Genomic DNA, 18,391 nt, shown 5'->3' with positions numbered 1-18,391 from the left:
GGATTGTTAACCAATGTCATAAAACAATATGTGTACTACTGTTTCATGAGAAACTATTTGTTCTGTAAGCCTTCACCTGAAGTACAATAAAAAAAAAAATCATTAGAGTTGATAATGACTTGTTTGAACTCCGGCAAATCTCTTAGCAATTGAGTAAAATAAATAGATTACGCTATATAGTGGTTTTCACCCTTGTTTCACTATGGCCTCCTTAAGGAGCCTTTGGCCTTTGTAAACATTTCTCCCCCAATTGTCATTCTCCCCATGACATGTCAAACTTACAAATGTACTGTATATCTGTGATATACTGTATGTAAATCTGTGGTTTATAATAAAATAATTTTTTTCCACCACCAAGAACCAGTACCTGTCACCTTATAGGCAGTATCACTCCAAACAATAATGCATTGGCTAGAATATAATGTTGTTGCTAACTGCCTTCAAGTGAGTTCTGACACATAGTGACTCTTTGTACAACACAACAAAATGCTGCCCGGTCTTGCACCATCCTCACAATTGTTGGTGTGCTTAAGTCTATCCCTGCAGCAACTGTGCCAATCCATCTCATTGAGGGTCTTCCTTTCTTTCACTGACCCTCCACTTTACTAAGCACAATATCCTTCTCCAGGGACTGGTCCCTCCTGACAAGATGCCCAAAGTACATGAGACGAAGTCTCACCACCCTCACTTCTAAGGAGCATTCTGGCTGTACTTCTTCCAAGACAGATTTGTTCCTTCTTCTGGTAGTCCATGATATATTCAATATTCTTTGCTAACACCATAATTTAAAGGCATCAACTCTTCTTCGGTCTTCTGCATGTGAGATTACTGAAAATACCACGACTTGGTGAGGGGCACCTGATATCTTTGCTTTTTAACATGTTAAAGAAGTCTTTTAGAGCAGATTAGCCCAATGCAATTCGTCATTTGATTTCTTCACTGCTGCTTCAATGGGCGTTGATTGTGAATCCAAGTAAAATGAAATCCTTGACAACTTTCAATATTTTCTCTGTTTATTGTGATATCGCTTATTGGTCCAGTTGTGAGATTTTTCTTTATGCTGAGGTGTAATCCATACTGAAGGCAGTAGTCCTTGACATTCATCAGTAAGTGCTTCAAGTCCTCTTCACTTCCAGCAAGCAAGGTTGTGTCATCTGCATATCCCAGGTTGTTCCTGCAAACCAGATGCCACATTCTTCTTCATATATCCCAGCCTTTTCAATTACTTGCTCAGCATACAGATTGAACAGGTATGGTGAGAGGATACAACCCTGACACAAACTTTTTCTGACTTTAAACCAGGCAGTATCCCCTTGTTCTATTCGAATGACTGTCTCCTGGTCTATGTAAAGGTTCCTCATGAGCACAGTTAAGTGTTTTGGAATTCCCATTCTTTACAATGTTATCCATAATTTATTATGATCCACACAGTCAAATGCCTTTTCCTAGTCAATAAAACACAGGTAAACATCTTTCTGGTATTCTCTGCTTTCAGCCATAATCCATTTGACATCAGCAATAATATCCCTCATTACATGTCCTCTTCTGAATCTAGACTGAATTTCTGGGAGTTCCCTGTCGATATACTACTGCAACCATTTTTGAATTATCTTCACCAAAATTTTACTTGCACATGATATAAATGATATTGTTCTATAATTTCCCCATTCTCTTAGATCATCTTTCTTTGGAATGGGCACAGATAAGGATCTCTTCCAGTCGGTTGGCCACGTAGCTGTCGTCCAAATTTCTTGGCATAGACGAGTGAGAGCCTCCAGCACTGCATCCATTTGTTTAACCATCTCAGTTGGTATTCTGTCAATTCCTGGAGGCTTGTTTTTTTGTCACTGCTTTCAGTGCAGCTTGGACTTCTTCCTTCAATACCATCAGTTATTGATCATGTTACCTCATGAAATGACTGAATGTCAACCAATTATTTTTGGTAGAGTGACTCTGTGTATTCTTTCCATCTTCTTTTGATGCTTCCTAAGTCGTTCGATATTTTGTCATAGAATACTTCAATTTCAACAGGAGACTTGAATTTTTTCTTCAGTTCTTTCAGATTGAGAAATGCCAAGGGTGTTCTTCCCTTCTGGTTTTCTAACTCCAGGTCTTTGCCCATATCATTTTAATACTTTACATTGTCTTCTCGAGCCACCCTTTGAAACTTCTGTTCAGTTCTTTTACTTCATCATTTCCTCCATTTGCTTTCTTCATGTATGATGTCCTTGATGTCAACCCACAAGTTGTCTAGTCTTCAGCCATTAATGTTCACTGTGTCAAATATATCCTTGAGACGGTCTCTAAATCCCCATGGGATGGATATACTCAAGGTCATACTTTGGCTCTCAAGGACTTGTTTTAATTTTCATCAGCTTCAACTTAAACTTGCATATGAGCAATTGATGGTCTGTTGCACAGTCAGCCCCTGGCCTTGGTCTGACTGTTGATACTGAGCTTCTCCATCATCTCTTTCCAAAGATATAGTCAGTTTGATTCCTGTGTATTCCATCCAGCAAGGTTCACGTGTATAGTCACCGTTTATGTTTTTGAAAAAAGGTATTTGCAGTGAAGAAGTCTTTGGTCTTGCAAAATTCTATCAAGTGATCTCCAATGTCGTTTCTATCACCAAGGCCATATTTTCCAACCACTTATCCTTCTACTTTCTTTCCAACTTTCACATTCCAATCACCAGTAATTATCAATGCATCCCGATTACATATTTGATCAAAGTCAGACTGCAGAAGTTGATAAAAATCTTCAATTTCTTCATCTTTGTCCCTAGTGAACTGTGTGTAAATTTGGATAACTGTCATACTAATTGGTCTTCCTGGTAGGAGTATGGATATTATCCTACCACTGACAGCATCGTACTTCAGGACAGATCTTGAGATGTTGTTTTTGATGATGAATATGATGCCATTCCTCTTCAATTTCTCATTCCCAGCATAGAAGACCATATGATTATCTGATTAAAAACGGCCAATACCAATTCATTTCGGCTCACTAATGCCTTGGATATTTATGCATTCCATTTCATTTTGACAACTTCCAATTTTTCTAGATTCATACTTTATATATTCCACATTCTGATTATCACAGCTGTTTCTTCTTATTTTGAATTTGTGTCACCTCAGCAAATGAAGGTCTGAAAGCTCTACTCCATCCATGTCATCAAGGTCCACTCTGAAGATGCAGCTCTTCCCAATCATATTTTGAGTGTCTTCCAACTTGAGGGACTCATCTTCCAGCACTATATCAAATAATGTTCTGCAGCGATTCCTCAGCTTTTCACTGGCCACATTTTTTAGAAGTAGACCACCAGGTCCTTCTTCCTAGCCTGTGTTAATCTGGATGCTCACCTGAAACCTGTCCACCATGGGTAACCCTGCTAGTATTTGAAATACCAGTGGCATAGCTTCCAGCATCACAGCAACACACAAGCCACCACAGTACGACAAACTGACAAATGAGTGGTAGAATATAATAGTTAAAACTGATCGAAGAGTTGGTGTGCTAAACAACTTACAAGTATAGTTGGATTTAATGAGCACAACACTTCCGTGAGGTAAGTACTAAATACTATTAGTTTCCAATGAAACAAATGCCAGTTAAAAAAGTGCCCAAGGTTCTTTAATTAGTATATGGCAGCAGCAAAACTTGAATCCAGACACAGCAATTCCACATTTTATCCTCTTCATCATCACACTCGTCTCTCCTAACTCAAGACTCTGAAATTCTCAGATTCAGTGCATATTTCCATGGCCTGGGCTAGAACGTAACTTTTCAATTTGACTACATTACTTCTCAGCACTTGTGTTTTACTTAAAGTTGGAATCTATAAGCTGTTATTTTCAGTGCAATGAGCAGCAGATAATAGATTAACCAATAAGATATGCTATTTTCTAGTATGATTCTGATGCATGTGGAAGATGTAGACAATTAAAAATAGTTGATAAGCTGTAGAATTTTATGATTTTTTTCCTTTTGCTTAAATAGCAGTCATAAAAATCTGTTGTGAGAAGGTACATACTCATTTTATTTTTTTAGATAAAAATACATAAAGGAAAATAGCTGCTAACATCAAGAGGACAACTCATATTTTAAAATATTACAACTGTCTTCAATGAAGTCTTAACTTGAAAGAGAAAACATCAAAATAATGAAGCTTTAACCATTATTTCATTAAGAATGCAATTAGCACCACAAAAAAAGGAATTACAGACCAGTATCCCTCATGAACACAGATACAAAAATCCTTAACAAAATCCTAGCCAACAGAATTTAACAGCATATCAAAAAAATAATACATCATGATCAAGTGGGATTCATACCAGGTATGCAGGGATGGTTCAACATTAGAAAATCAATCAACATAATCCATCACATAAACAGAACAAAAGAAAAGAACCACATGACCTTATAAATCAATGCAGAAAGGGAATTTGACAAAGTCCAACACCTCTTCCTGACAAAAACTCTTAGCAAAATAGGAATAGAAGGGAAATTTCTCAACATAATAAAGGGCATTTATACAAAGCCAACAGCCAACAGCATTCTAAATGGAGAGAGACTGAAAGCATGCTCCTTGAGAATGGGAACCAGACAAGGTTGCCCTTTATCACCACTCTTATTCAACATTGTGCTGGAGGTACTAGACAGAGCAATAAGGCAAAAAAGAAAGAAAGAAAGGCATCCAAATTAGTAAGGAAGAAGTAAAAGTATCTTTATTTGCAGATGATATGATCTTATACACAGAAAACCCCAAAGAATCCACAAGAAAGCTATTGGAACTAATAGAAGAGTTCAGCAAAGTAGCAGGATACAAGATTAACATAAAAAATCAGAAGGATTCCTCTATATCAACAAAGAGAACTTTGAAAATGAAATCACCAAATCAATATCATTTACAATAGCCCCCAAGAAGATAAAATACTTAAGAATAAATCTATCCAGGGATGTAAAAGACTTATACAAAGAAAACTACAAAACACTACTGCAAGAAACCAAAAGAGACATATATAAGTGAAAAAACACACCATGCTCATGGTTAGGAACACTCAACATTGTGAAAATATCAGTCGTACCCAAAGTGATCTACAAATATAATGCAATCCTGATCCAAATGGCAACAACATTTTTGAACTAGTTTGAGAAAAAAAATCACCAACTTTATATGGAAAGAGAAGAGGCCCCAGATAAGTAAAGCATTATTGAAGAAGAACAACAAAGTGGGAGGCCTCACAATACCTGATTTTAGAACCTATTATACCACCACGGTAGTCAAAACAGCCTGGTACTGGTACAACAACAGACACATAGACCAATGGAACAGAATTGAGAGTCCAGACATAAATCCATCCATCTATGAGCAGCTGATATCTGACAAGGCTCAAAGTGCATTAAATGGAGAAAAGACAGTCTCTTTAACAAATGGTGCTGGCCTAACTGGATATCAGATACAAAAACTAACTCAAAATAGATCAAAGACCTAAATATAAAATCTAAAATGATAAAGATCATGGAGGAAATAGTACGGACAATGCTGGGGGCCCTAATACATGGCATAAATAGCATACAAACCATAACTAACAACACACAAACACCAGAAGAGAAGCTAGATAACTGGCAGCTCCTAAAAATTAAACACTTATGCTCATCAAAAGACTTCAACAAAAGAGCAAAAAGAGAACCAACAGACTGGGGAAAAAATTTTGGCTACAACATATCCAATAAGGGTCTAATCTCTACAATCTATTAGATACTGCAACACCTCAACAACAAAACGACAAACAATCCAATTAAAAAATGGGAAAAGGATATGAACAGGCACTTCACTAAAGAAGACATTCAGGTGGCAACAGATACATGAGGAAATGCCTACAATCATTAGCCATTAGAGAAATGCAAATCAAAACTACAATGAGATACCATTTCACCCTTACAGTGCTGGCACTAGTCCCAAAAACACAAAATAACAAATGTTGGAGAGACTGTGAGGAGACTGGAACTCTTATGCACTGCTAGTGGGAATGTAAAATGGTACAACCACTTTGGAAAATGATATGATGATTCCTTAAAAAGCTAGAAATAGAAATACCATAAGATCCAGCAATCCCACTCCTAGAAAATATACCCAAGAGAAATAAGAGCCATCATACAAATAGACATAAGCACACCCATGTTCACTGCAGTACTATACACAACAGCAAAATGATGGAAACAGCCTAACTGTCCATCAACAGATGAATGGATAAAGTATGGTACATATAGACAATGGAATACTATGCAAGGATAAAGAACAATGATGAATCCACAAAACATCTCACAAGATGGATGAATACGGAGGGCATTATGCTGAGTGAAATAAGTCAGTCACAAGAGGACAGACATATTGTATGAGACCACTGTTATAAGAACTCAAGAAAAGGTTTACACGCAGAAAAAAACATTCTTTGGTTATGAGGGTGGGGAGAGGAAATCACTAAGCAGATAGCAGACAAAGGTCAACTTTGGCGAATGGAAGGACAACACCCAATAAAAGGTAAGTCAGCACAACTGGACCAAAGCAAAAGCAGAGAAGTTTTCTAGACACATCCAAACACTTCGAAGGACAGAGTGGCAGGGGCTAGCAGCTGAGGACCATAGTTTTGGAAGATATCTAGGTCAACCGGCATAACATAGTTTGTAAAGCAAATGTGCTACATCCCACTTTGGTGAGTAGCGTCTGGGGTCTTAAAAGCTTGTGAGCTACCATCTAAGATACAAGTATTGGTCCCATCCCACTCAGAGTAAAGGAGAATGAAGAAAACCAAAGACACCAGGAAAATACTAGCTCAAAGGACTAAAGGACCAAATGAACCAGAGACTCCACCAACCTGAGACCAGAAGAACTAGATGGTGTCCATCTACCACCAATGACTGCCCTGACAGGGAACACAACAGAGTCCCAGATAGAGCAGGAGAAAAATGTAGAACAGAATTCAAATTCACATAAAAAGACCAGACTTAATGGTCTGACAGAGACTGGAGGAACCCCCAAAACTATGGCCCCCTGATGCTCTGTTATCCTGGAACTGAAACCATTCCCAAAGCCCACTTTTTAGACAAAGATTAGACCTGAGTATAAAACAAAAAATAATACACGCGAGGAACGTGCTTCACAGGTCAATGAAATATACGAGACCAAATGGGCAGCTCCAGTCCAAAAACAGGAAAGGCAGGCAGGAAGGGACAGGAACTGGACGAACGGACACAGGGAACCCGGGGTAGAAAGGGGGAACGTGCTGTCACATTACGGAGATTGCAACAAATGTCACAAAATAATGTGTATACATTTTTGAATGAGAAATTAACTTGAGCTGTAAACTTTCACCTAAAGCACGCACACAAAAAGAGAAAAATACAGGAAAAGAAAGAATGCGGTTAGGTTTTACATTAAAAGCAGCACTGATATATTCGTAAGCTCCTAAAATGCAGGTAAACATTGATTCTGTGTGTTATTAACTATTTTAAAAGGGCAAGCAAACAATCCTGAGAAGCTGGAGTATATGAAGAAGAATGTGGCATCAGGATTGGAGGAAGACTCATTAATAACCTGAGATACGCAGATGACAAAACCTTGCTGAAAGGGAAGAGGACTTGAAGCACTTATGATGAAGGTCAAAGACTAAATAAAGCCTTCAGTATGGATTACACCTCAACATAAAGAAAACAAGAATCCTCACAACTGGACCAATAAGCAACATCATGATAAATGGAGAAAATATTGAAGGTGTCAAGCATTTCATTTTACTTGGATTCATAATCGACATCCATGGAAGAGGCAGACAAGAAATCAAACGAGGTATTGCTTTGGGCAAATCTGCTGCAAAAGACCTCTTTGAAGTGTTAAGAAGCAAAAATGTCACTTTGTAGACTAAGGTGGCCTGATCCAAGCTATGGTATTTTCAATTGTCTCATACGCGAGCAAAAGCTGGACAATGAGTAAGGAAGACCAAAGAAGAATTGATGTCTTTGAATTTGGTGTTGGAGAAGAAAACTGTTATGTGCTATGGACTGCCAGAAGAATGTTCAATCCGTCGTAGAAGAAGTACAGCCAGAATGCTCCTTAAAAAGATAAGGATGGCTGGTCTTCGTTTCACGTACTTTGGACATCTTATCAGGAGGGACCAGTACCTGGAAAAGGACATCATGCTTGGTAAAATAGAGGGTTCAGCAAAAGACTGGCACAGTGGCTGCAACAATGGGCTCACTCATACCAGTGATTGTGAGGACTGCACAGCACCAGGCAGTGTTTCATTCTGTTCTACGCAGGGTCACTGTGAGTTGGAACTGACTCGATGGCAACTAACAACAACAACAAAAGGGCACGTGGGGTGAATTTTTCAAAGTAATGTCAATTTTTTATAATACAAAAAGGGTACAGTTGCAATAATTGTTTTACTTTTAAACATTTATACTTTATTAATTTAGATGCTCTACAAATTTTTTGTTGTTGTTCAACTCAATGAAACGCAAAAATAAGAATAAGACGTGTTAATCATGACTATTATTTTTAGAGAAAAAGAAAACCTGAATGAATAGTAGTCACGGTTTTTTAGGCAATATTCAGACCTTTGGCAGTTCAATCTCTTTAGAGAGACTTAACTTGTCCCAGTCATCAGGGAGTCATAAGCACTCCCTGAAGGAGATTACAGCTAATGGCGAAGCACGTCCTCTAAGGACCATCAACTTTAACAATCCAGGGCCATCCTATCTCTAATCTGGCCCAGAAGAATCCAAATAGGACACAGACTCCTATTCCACCATCTCCTGCTTTTTTACATGTCTTAGCCTGAGAACAAAGCCAGGACCACATCCAGCAGTCCACCAGGCAATGACCAATTGTGTCCTCAGTACTTAACAGTGATGCCCAACTAATCATTCAAGAGAGTTTTCATCTCAGAGGTATTTTCTTATTTTATACTCGATAATAATCAAATCTGATGTATCTGCCACAACTTTTAGAGAAAGTAGACTCCTTAATCTTTTTTCCAATTGGCACTTACATGGTCTGAGTAAGCTTTCAATTCAAATTCAAAGAATAACCAGACAAATCCTAAAGAAATTCGTAGGCTATCTGGAATACCAACCCCTCAGAGACATGCTGTCTCATGGAATTTTAGAATGGAAGAGATCTGAATAATATACAATTTCCTGTTTTTACAAATGAGGAAACCAAGGCATAGAGTAGTTATATAGCTGGTCCAAGATCACACAGATAGTAGAAGAATCAAGAAGACTGGAACTCCCTATCCTGATGACTCATTTTATGCTGCCTCTATTGAAGAAGAAGGAGGGGGAGGGGGAGGAAAAGGAAGAGAAGGAGGAGAAGGTGAAGGCAGCCGAGGCTGGCACTGGCAGCGGCGGCCTATTAATCCTTTCATCCTAATCACTCCTATATTTCACATCCATTCTGGGCATATTTTGTTCTACAGATGATGACGTTCTTCTCTGTGAAATGAGAATTCCTTCTCCTTCCCAATAAGGTTGCAAAGACCTTATTGTTAAGACTGGGTCATTTATTTATTAAATTATCAGATGTTTTCAGCTTGTCAAATATCAATCACACACACACACACACACAAAAACAAAAAAACAGGATTTATTTTCAATAAGCAGTTTGAAAGACATAGTCCATCTATGATGAAAGACTGTACATTTTAAAATAATAATCCATGAATTTAATTAAATCCCCACTGCAATCAGAAACCCTGTCTGTCCTAATCACCATTTGAACTCCAGCCTCTAGAATAGTAAAACCAGATAGTATTCAATAAATACTGAATAAATATATAAATGGATTAATGTGGTTATATTAATTTAATTCTAACCCAAATATTAAGTTAGATAGGAAAGAATTTGAGAGTAAGGATTTGATGAACAATTGAAAATAAAGATGCCTAGAGAATCCTGATATGCAGAGCCCCACATATGTGTACTTGTGTACAAGTTGAGCCTGCAAACAGTCACCTCACTGAATGAAGAGAACAGGATACAAGGAAAAGATTAGTCCAAAGGACTAATGAACCACAGCTACCAAGGCCTGCACCAGACTGAGTCCAGTACAGCTAGATGGTGCCCGGCTACCACCACTGACTGCTCTGATGGGGATCACAACAGAGGGTTCTGGACAGAGCTGGAGAAGGATGTAGAACAAAATTCTAACACACACAAAAAGACCAGATTTACTGGCCTAAAGGAGACTGGAGAAACCCCGAGAGTATGGCCCCCAGACAGCCTTTTAGCTCAGTGGTAAAGGCACTTCCGAGCTTTCCACTGTTCAGCAGGGGACTGGACAGCCCCATAAAACAAAACAGGACTAATGAGGCACAGCAGTCCAGGGACAAGGACTAGAAGGCAGAAGGGGACAGGAAAGCTGGTGATAGGGAACCCAAGGTTGAATAAGGACAGTGATGACTTGTAGTGGGGTTATTAACCATTGTCACAGGGCAACATGTGTACTAACTGTTTAACGAGAAACTATTTTGTTCTGTAAACCCTCATCTAAGAATAGCAGCACAACTGGAAGAGCGTAGTCGATGTCACTGAACTGTGCATGCAGAAATTTTTGAAATGGTGTATCTTTGGCTATGTATATTTTCACCAAAAAGAAAAAAAGGTCGAGAAGGGAGAAGGTTGACATGTCATGGGGTTGTTCACCAATGTCATAAAACAATATGTCTACTACTGTTTAATGAGAAACAATTTGTTCTGTAAACCTTCACCTGAAGAACAACTGAAAAAAAAAAAAAAGTCACCTCACCAAGGTAACAAGCAGGGGCTGAAATCCAGTCAGTGCTCCTCTGGCCTAGCTTTGCCCTCTGGTGTTATGTCCAGAAAGGGCACCTTTTTTTAGTTCTTCCATCCATTGGAGAAACCTTTTTTACATTTACACAATGTGGTATATGCTGCCTATGGCCTTCCCACGTACATTCTTAAAGAATTAAGAAGTATCTATCAAGTCAGGATGGTTTGACAGTTCCACCTAAAAATTAGAAGGTACTCTTACAGCCATAGATCTTTTTGAGTTGTTTTAAAGTTAATTTAAAACTTTTAGAAAAAAAATAACTGGTTTGTTACAGATGTGTTAAAAAAATAATCTAGGATGGATCTATCAATCTCTCTCTCTACTTTTATATCTATATCTATATATTTAAAAATGTAAAAAAAAAATCAGATGACTGATCAGAAAAGGAAATATGATCGCACACCAATGAAAGCAGAGTAGATGTCAGAATTAATCAGTAACAAATTATTAGGGTCTGAGATTAAGCACCATAGTTTATTAGAAATAAAATACTGAAGACACAATGAAAAATGGCTAGTAGAACTAAGAATGAGGTTAACTGGGTCATGCATTAAAGGTCAGAATGCTAAATTTATTTGTTAATGATTCCAAAGTCCAAAAGTTTAAATAGAAATAGTGTTAAAGTGCCTACATTAGGCCACTTATCTTCTGTAACCTTTTAGCAATAAGCAGTCTAATTTAAAAAGGAAAGATTACAATCTTCACAAAGGAAATATTTTGGAACCAGAAAGTACCTACTTAACCACAGATCACTGTCAACTAAGACATGCCAACTGAGCTGCAATTGGAAGAAAAGTGGAGAACTACTAAATCCTCCCTTCCCACCCACTGCCTACTTCCTTAAGGCAAAGCAGTTATTATTCAGGATCAGCCCTTTTTCTAGGCCTGTTACAGAGTTCCAGAAAAGAGATCACATGATTCCATGCCTTGGTGACCTTATAATTTGACAGAAGAAATTAGACTTGCACATAAAATTTAAGGACTACAGCAAACTAGGCATGTAATTGGGCATCTGTGTGCCTAATATCTATTTTACACCAGGTAGGTATTCACAGAAGAAAAGATCAGGGAGTAGCTGGGAATTCTGGAAAAGCCTGGAATAACCTGGGTATAATTGTGAAGTCAGTTGTAGTGTCCTCTTTTTTCTGGTGTGCTGTTTTTCAAGCTCTCAGTCATGCAGGACCCTCTTGCTGCCTTTCGGCCAATAATACATACTTTGGTAGGATACAAATGGGGTCTGTTTTACACTTTGAAGTTACTAGTCTCTCTCTGCCACATGAGAAATTTTCATTCTCACCACATAAATCCTATTTTGCCATTAAAATACAAAGCTGCATTTCATACCCTGATACCAGAAGATATCAGAGAAAAAAATGTTCTCATAAAATGAAATTGCACTTAAAACTGTACAGAAACTCAAACAATAATCATTTGAAGATACTTCTTTTTCTATTATGTACATGGTATGGCAAATTTCATCCAGCAGTGCATTAAAAGGATACAATACAATAAAGCTAGCGTTTTCTTTTTTGTTATTGTTATCGTTTTTCCCCAAAAATACAAGGATGGCCCAACTTTAAGATATCTGTTAATGCAGCTAGATGCATGAATAGATGGAAGGAGAAAACTCAAATCTCATCTCAGGAAGTGCCAAAAAATATATGTAAATTCCAGAGCCATTAATAATTAAACACCCAAACCATCAAAACAAATGATGAAACTAACTCCCTTACTAAATAAATATCATCGAACATAAATCACAACCAAACAGTATTTAGAGGTGAAAAACTAGGGGGATTCCTGTTTAATTCAGAAATAAGTCAAGAATACGAACTAACATAGCCAATGCAGTAACGTAAGAAAAAACATAAAAGCTATAAATATTAAATGTGAAAAGATAAATATCACTATCTTTACATGATTATAATTTAGAAACTTTTATAGAACATCAAATACTCAACTACTAGCCTAAAGACTGGCAGTTTGAACCCATCCAGCAGCACCACAGTAGAAAGTCCTGGCAATCTGCTTCTGAAAGGTCACAGCCAATAAAACCCTATGAAGCAGTTCTATTCTGTAGCACATGGGGTTGCCATGAGTCAGAATTTATGCAACAGCAATGGGTACTTTTTTTGTTTTTACAATAAGCAAGGTTTCAGGTATTGGCTGTAATTTCTCAGAGTTCTCTCCTATGGCTGATTTGTTGGTTTGTTTGTTTTTAATTTTCCATCACATTTCGTAAGGATTCATTCTCCAGTTAAAGAATATTGTTGGAATATTTTTATCAGAATATAGAGTGCAATATGTTAAAACGATAATATTTAGGAAGTTTTGAGTAAACAGTTAAAACATATCCGTAACTATCCTTATGTCTTTATCTATATTAAAACCTGAGTTCACTTGTGAACACGTCCTAAGTCCTTAGCAGACAAGAGTGTTACCAAAGTACACTAAACATAAACTGGAGGCTACAGCACTGAGTGCCCAGAGTGGGGGAGTGGACCTCAGGGGAGGAATATTTTATCACTAACCTTGTTAATATTTACAGACACATGGTGATAACTAATTTATTGTTTTTTACTTTTTATTTTGAAATAATTATATATTCACAGGAAACTGCAAAAAAAAATGTACATGAAGATCCCATGGTGTACCTTTCACCCAGTTTCCCCCAACTTGCATAACTAGAGTACAATATCAAAACCAAGAAACTGACATTGGTACAATCTATAGAGCTTACTCAGATTTCACCAGTTTTGCATGTACTTATTTGTGTGTATGTGTGTAGTTCCATGCAATTTTATCACACGTGTAGATTCATATACTTACCACTACAATCAAGATACAGAAATGTTCCATCACCACAAGACTCCCTTGTGCTACCTTACTACAACCATGCCCATCTCTCCCTATCACTAATGCCTGGCAACCAACAATCTGTTCTCTTTTTTATCATTGTTTTATTATTGTTTTTAAATTCTCTACAGACAATGCACCCCCCTTTTGCCTGCCCCCAAAAAACAGGTGTCATGGTTTGAATTATGTCCCCCCAAAAATGTGTGTATCAATTTGGCCAGGCCATGATTCCTGCTATTGTGTGGTTTTCCGATATGTTGTAAATCCTGCCCCTATGATGTTAATGAGGGAGGATGGGTGGCAGTTGTGTTAGTAAAGCAGGACTCAGTCTACAAGACTGGATTGTGTCCTGAGGCAATCTCTTGAGATATAAAAGACAGAAGTGAGCAGTGAGACAGGGGGACCTCATACCATCAAGAAAGCAGTGCTCGGAGCAGAGCACATCCTTTGGACCGGGGTCCCTGCACCAAGAAGCTCCTAGTCTGGGGGAACACTGATGAGAAGGCCAAGAGAGAGAAAGCCTTCCCCTGGAGCTGACACCTTGAATTTGGACTTTTAGCCTACTTTGACTATAAGGAAATAAACTTCTCTTCATTAAAACCATCCACTTGTGGTATTTCTGTTGTAGCATACTAGATGACTAAGACAACAGGTATCTCTTCTCACTAGTCTAAATCCTAACTCCTTTACTTGGCCAACAAATATCTGTAGTGCCTGGTCATGGTCATGGGCTAACTCAGACTCACCTCCAGCCTCTTTCCCACTGCCTCACACTCCTCCATATGAGAACTTCTTTGCTGCTTCAGGGAACATTCCAAACACTGCTGTCCTAGGACTTTGCACTTGTGTTTTTTAACTCTGCCTGGAACACTCTCTTCCCAGAGAGCTGCAGTCTCACTCCCTTACTTTAAGTCTCTCCTCAAATATCACCTCTTGACAAGAAATTTTGGTGACTTTCCCATTTAAATGGTACACATACTTGCCAACCCCTCGTTATTATCTATTTGTTTGTTAGCTGCCATCGAGTCAGATCCCCAACTTATGGTACCCTCATGCGCAACAGAAGGAAACCCTGCCTTGTCCTGTACCATCCTCATGATCTACTGCGAATCAGGCCAATGTGATCCACAGGGTTTTCATTAGCCCACTTTATGTTTCTTCGTAACATCGATATGTACTTTTTGTTAAATTATCCATTACTACTCTCTTCCCATCAGAATGTAAACACCATTAGAAGGACGAGGACTGCCTTGTTTACTGCTCCATCCCCAGTGTCTGAAACAGTCACTAGCATATAGTGAATGCTTAATAAGTATTTGTTGGATAAATGAATTCGCATTAATGATTATGGAAATAAACTTTAAACAGGAGGCAGGGCCAAGATGGCAGAGTAGTCAGATGCTTCCAGTGGACCCTCTTACAACAAAGACTCGAAAAACAAGTGAATCGATTATATATGGCAATCTGGGAGCACTGAACATCAAAGGCAGAGTTGAGAAACCAGACTAAGTGGCAGGGGGAGGGAGAGACAGTTTGGAAGCAGTTAGGAGTTGCCAGACCTGACCCGGCAAGAGCCTGAGCACTTCAGGCCTGTTAACCTTGGAGGTGAGGCACGAGGCAGGCAAACAGCCCTGCTCAGGAGGCACATTTTCTGCACCAGGAGAGACCCAGTGCCAGAGAGTGTACATGGTCACCCAAAACCAGTGAGAAGCCACCTTGGATCTGCAAAAGATAAGTATTTGCGTCTGGCCTACTGCGCAGATCAAAAACACCACCCTCAGGGAAAAAATTCTATCCCATTTACCTCCCCGCTCCCTGCTCTGCACTGGGTCCCAGGCCAGATTCAGCAACTGCCAAATCCCCTGGGCCAGAAGTAGGATCCATCACAAGCCATTCCCCTGGCTTTGGAGAGTGAACAAATTAACAAACAGGAGAAAAAATAAATTGCCGGCTCCCCTAAGCCAGGAACCTAGGGTAGACACAGCCCCTTTGCCTAGGCACAGGTATAAGAGATCCATGGACTTTAAGTGCGTTTCCCCCTGCAGAGACTTGTGTGGGCCCATTTCAGCTGTGTAGTCCCTCAATACTGCAGTACAACAGGGTATATACCTGAAGTCTAACTTCAACTGTTTCAGCTGTGAAGTGGCAGGTTTGTGACATGTGACACTGCTCTGACCATTAAGCTGGGTCTTCACCTACCCACATCAGGGGCCTGAGGACTGGTGGCTCCACCCATGCCACCTAGCTACCTATGATAGGGGCCCATGAATAAGAGGTGCCCCCCAGTCCTTACAGCCAACAGCATTAGGTGCTCATAGTCTGGCTGCAAAACCCACCCACCTACATGCTCTAGGGAACAGGGACATGCCTTCCTCCTGGACACCTGGGGGTGGCAGTCAGCCCCCTGCCTCACTCAGAGTGTGTCCCCCTGCTGCAGCCAGATGTCTGTGCCTACACCAATCACCTCTGCCTGTCTAGGACTGTGAGAAGCTACACCACACACTTGGTGGCTATCTGTCTGGGCACCTAAGCTGTATCCATACACCAGAAGTGGGCGGACTCCTGAAGTCACATACCTAGTAACACATCTAACCACCTGGTGACAGGACATTAGAGCTTCAAAGGTGCCAGTAATCAAACTAGCTCATATAAGCAGCCTATTTGGGCATATCAAAACAAAACAAGAAGCTAGGACACAGTATGCAAACATAAAATAAATAAATACAATAACTTATTGATGGCTCGGAGACAACAGTCAATACCAAATCACATAAAGAGGCAATCCATGATGGCTTCAGGAAGCTCCCAAAATAAAGAATCTAGAAATTTTCCAGACCAGGAAAATTTCTTGGAATTACCAGAGCAGAATACAAAAGATTAATATACAGAACTCTTCAAGAAATTAGGAAGGGACTTAAGCAAAATGTAGAACACGAAATAGAGGACATTTAAAAGATTAGAAAAGAGCATAATGACAAATTTAACAAGCTGCAAGAATCCATACAGAGACAGCAATTAGAAATCCAGAAGATTAACAATACAATTTCAGAATTAGACAACGCAATAGAAAGTCATGGGAGCAGAATTGACGTAATGGAAGTCAGAATTAGTGAGACTGAAGATAAAGCACTCGATACCAACTTATTTGAGGAAAAAGCAGATGAAAGGATTTAAAAAAAAGAAGAAACCCTAAGAATTATGAGGGACTCTATCAAAAGGAATAACCTACGAGTGACTGGAGTACCAGAACAGGGGGGACAACAAAATACAGAGAGAACTGTTGAAGATTTGTTAGCAGAAAACTTCCCTGGTATCATGAAAGATGACAAGGTACTTATCCAAGATGCCATCAATCCACACATAAGGTAGATCCAAAAAGAAAGTCACCAAGACATATTATAATCAAACTTGCCAAAACGAAAAATAAAGAGACTATTTGAACAGCGGCTAGGGATAAACAAAAAGTCATCTACAAAGGAGAATCAATTAGAATAAGCTTGGACTACTCAGCAGAAATCATGCAGGCAAGAAGGCAATGGGATGACATATATAAAGCCTTGAAGGAAAAAAAAAACTGCCAGCCAAGAATTATATATCCAGCAAAACTGTCTCTCAAATACGACGGCAAAATTTGGACATTTCCAGATAAACAGAAATTTAGGGAATTTGAAAAACTAAACCAAAATTACAAAAAATACCAAAGGGAGTCCTCCAGTTAGAAAATCAGTAACATCAGATAACAACCCAGGACTAGCACACAGGACAGAGCAACCAGATATCAACCCAGATAGGGAAGTCACAAAAGTAAATCAAAGCTAAAACTCTGAAAATAGGGAAACAGATGTCAATATGTAAAAATGACAACAGTAAAACAAAAAAAGAGGGACTTAAAAAAATGCAGGTATAGATTTTTCATATGGAAAGGAAGTCAAGGCAATATAAAGAAATAAAAGACTAGTATAAACTTAGAAAAATAGGGGTAAATATTAAGTTAACCACAAAGGAATCTAACAATCCTACAAGTCAAAATAAAAAATTAGAAAAATATAAAGACTCAGCAAACACAAAATCAACATCAATGAAAAGAAAATACATAAAGAAAAACGACTCAGCACAGAAAATTAAGGGGAACAAACTGTGAACAACACACACAAAAAAAAGACATCAAAATGACAGCACTAAACTCATACCTATCAATAATTACGCTGAATGTAAATGGACTAAATGCACCAATAAAGAGACAGAGAGTGGCAGAGTGGATAAAAAAACACAATCTGTCTATATGCTGCTTATAAGAGACACACCTTTGACTCAAAGACACAAACCAAAACTCAAAGGATGGAAAAAAAAAGATCAAGCAAACAACACTCAAAACAGAGAAGGAGTGGCAATATTAATCTCTGACAAAACAGACTTTAAAGTAAAATCCACCACAAAGGATAAGTAAGGACACTACAGAATGATTAAAGGGTCAGTACACCAGGAGGACATAACTATCATGAATATTTACACACCCAACGAAAGGGCTCCAAAATACATAAAACAAACTCTAACTAGCACTGAAAAGAGAGGCAGACAGCTCCACAATAGTAGTAGGAGACTTCAACACACCACTTTCAGTGAAGGACAGAACATCCAGAAAGAAGCTCAACAAAGACACAGAAGATCTAAATGCTACAATCA

At 38.7% G+C, this 18,391-nt stretch overlaps 1 protein-coding gene across 1 annotated transcript in view; it reads right to left on the bottom strand.

Moving 5' to 3' along the window:
• Nucleotides 1–18,391, bottom strand: part of THSD7B (thrombospondin type 1 domain containing 7B) — a 1,037,490-nt gene that overhangs the window by 554,565 nt on the left and 464,534 nt on the right. The window lies entirely within an intron of this gene.

Source organism: Trichechus manatus, unplaced genomic scaffold, assembly GCF_000243295.1.
Source record: "Trichechus manatus latirostris isolate Lorelei unplaced genomic scaffold, TriManLat1.0 scaffold00033, whole genome shotgun sequence".
Lineage (NCBI taxonomy): Eukaryota > Metazoa > Chordata > Mammalia > Sirenia > Trichechidae > Trichechus > Trichechus manatus.
This window is presented reverse-complemented; position numbering and strand designations above follow the sequence as displayed.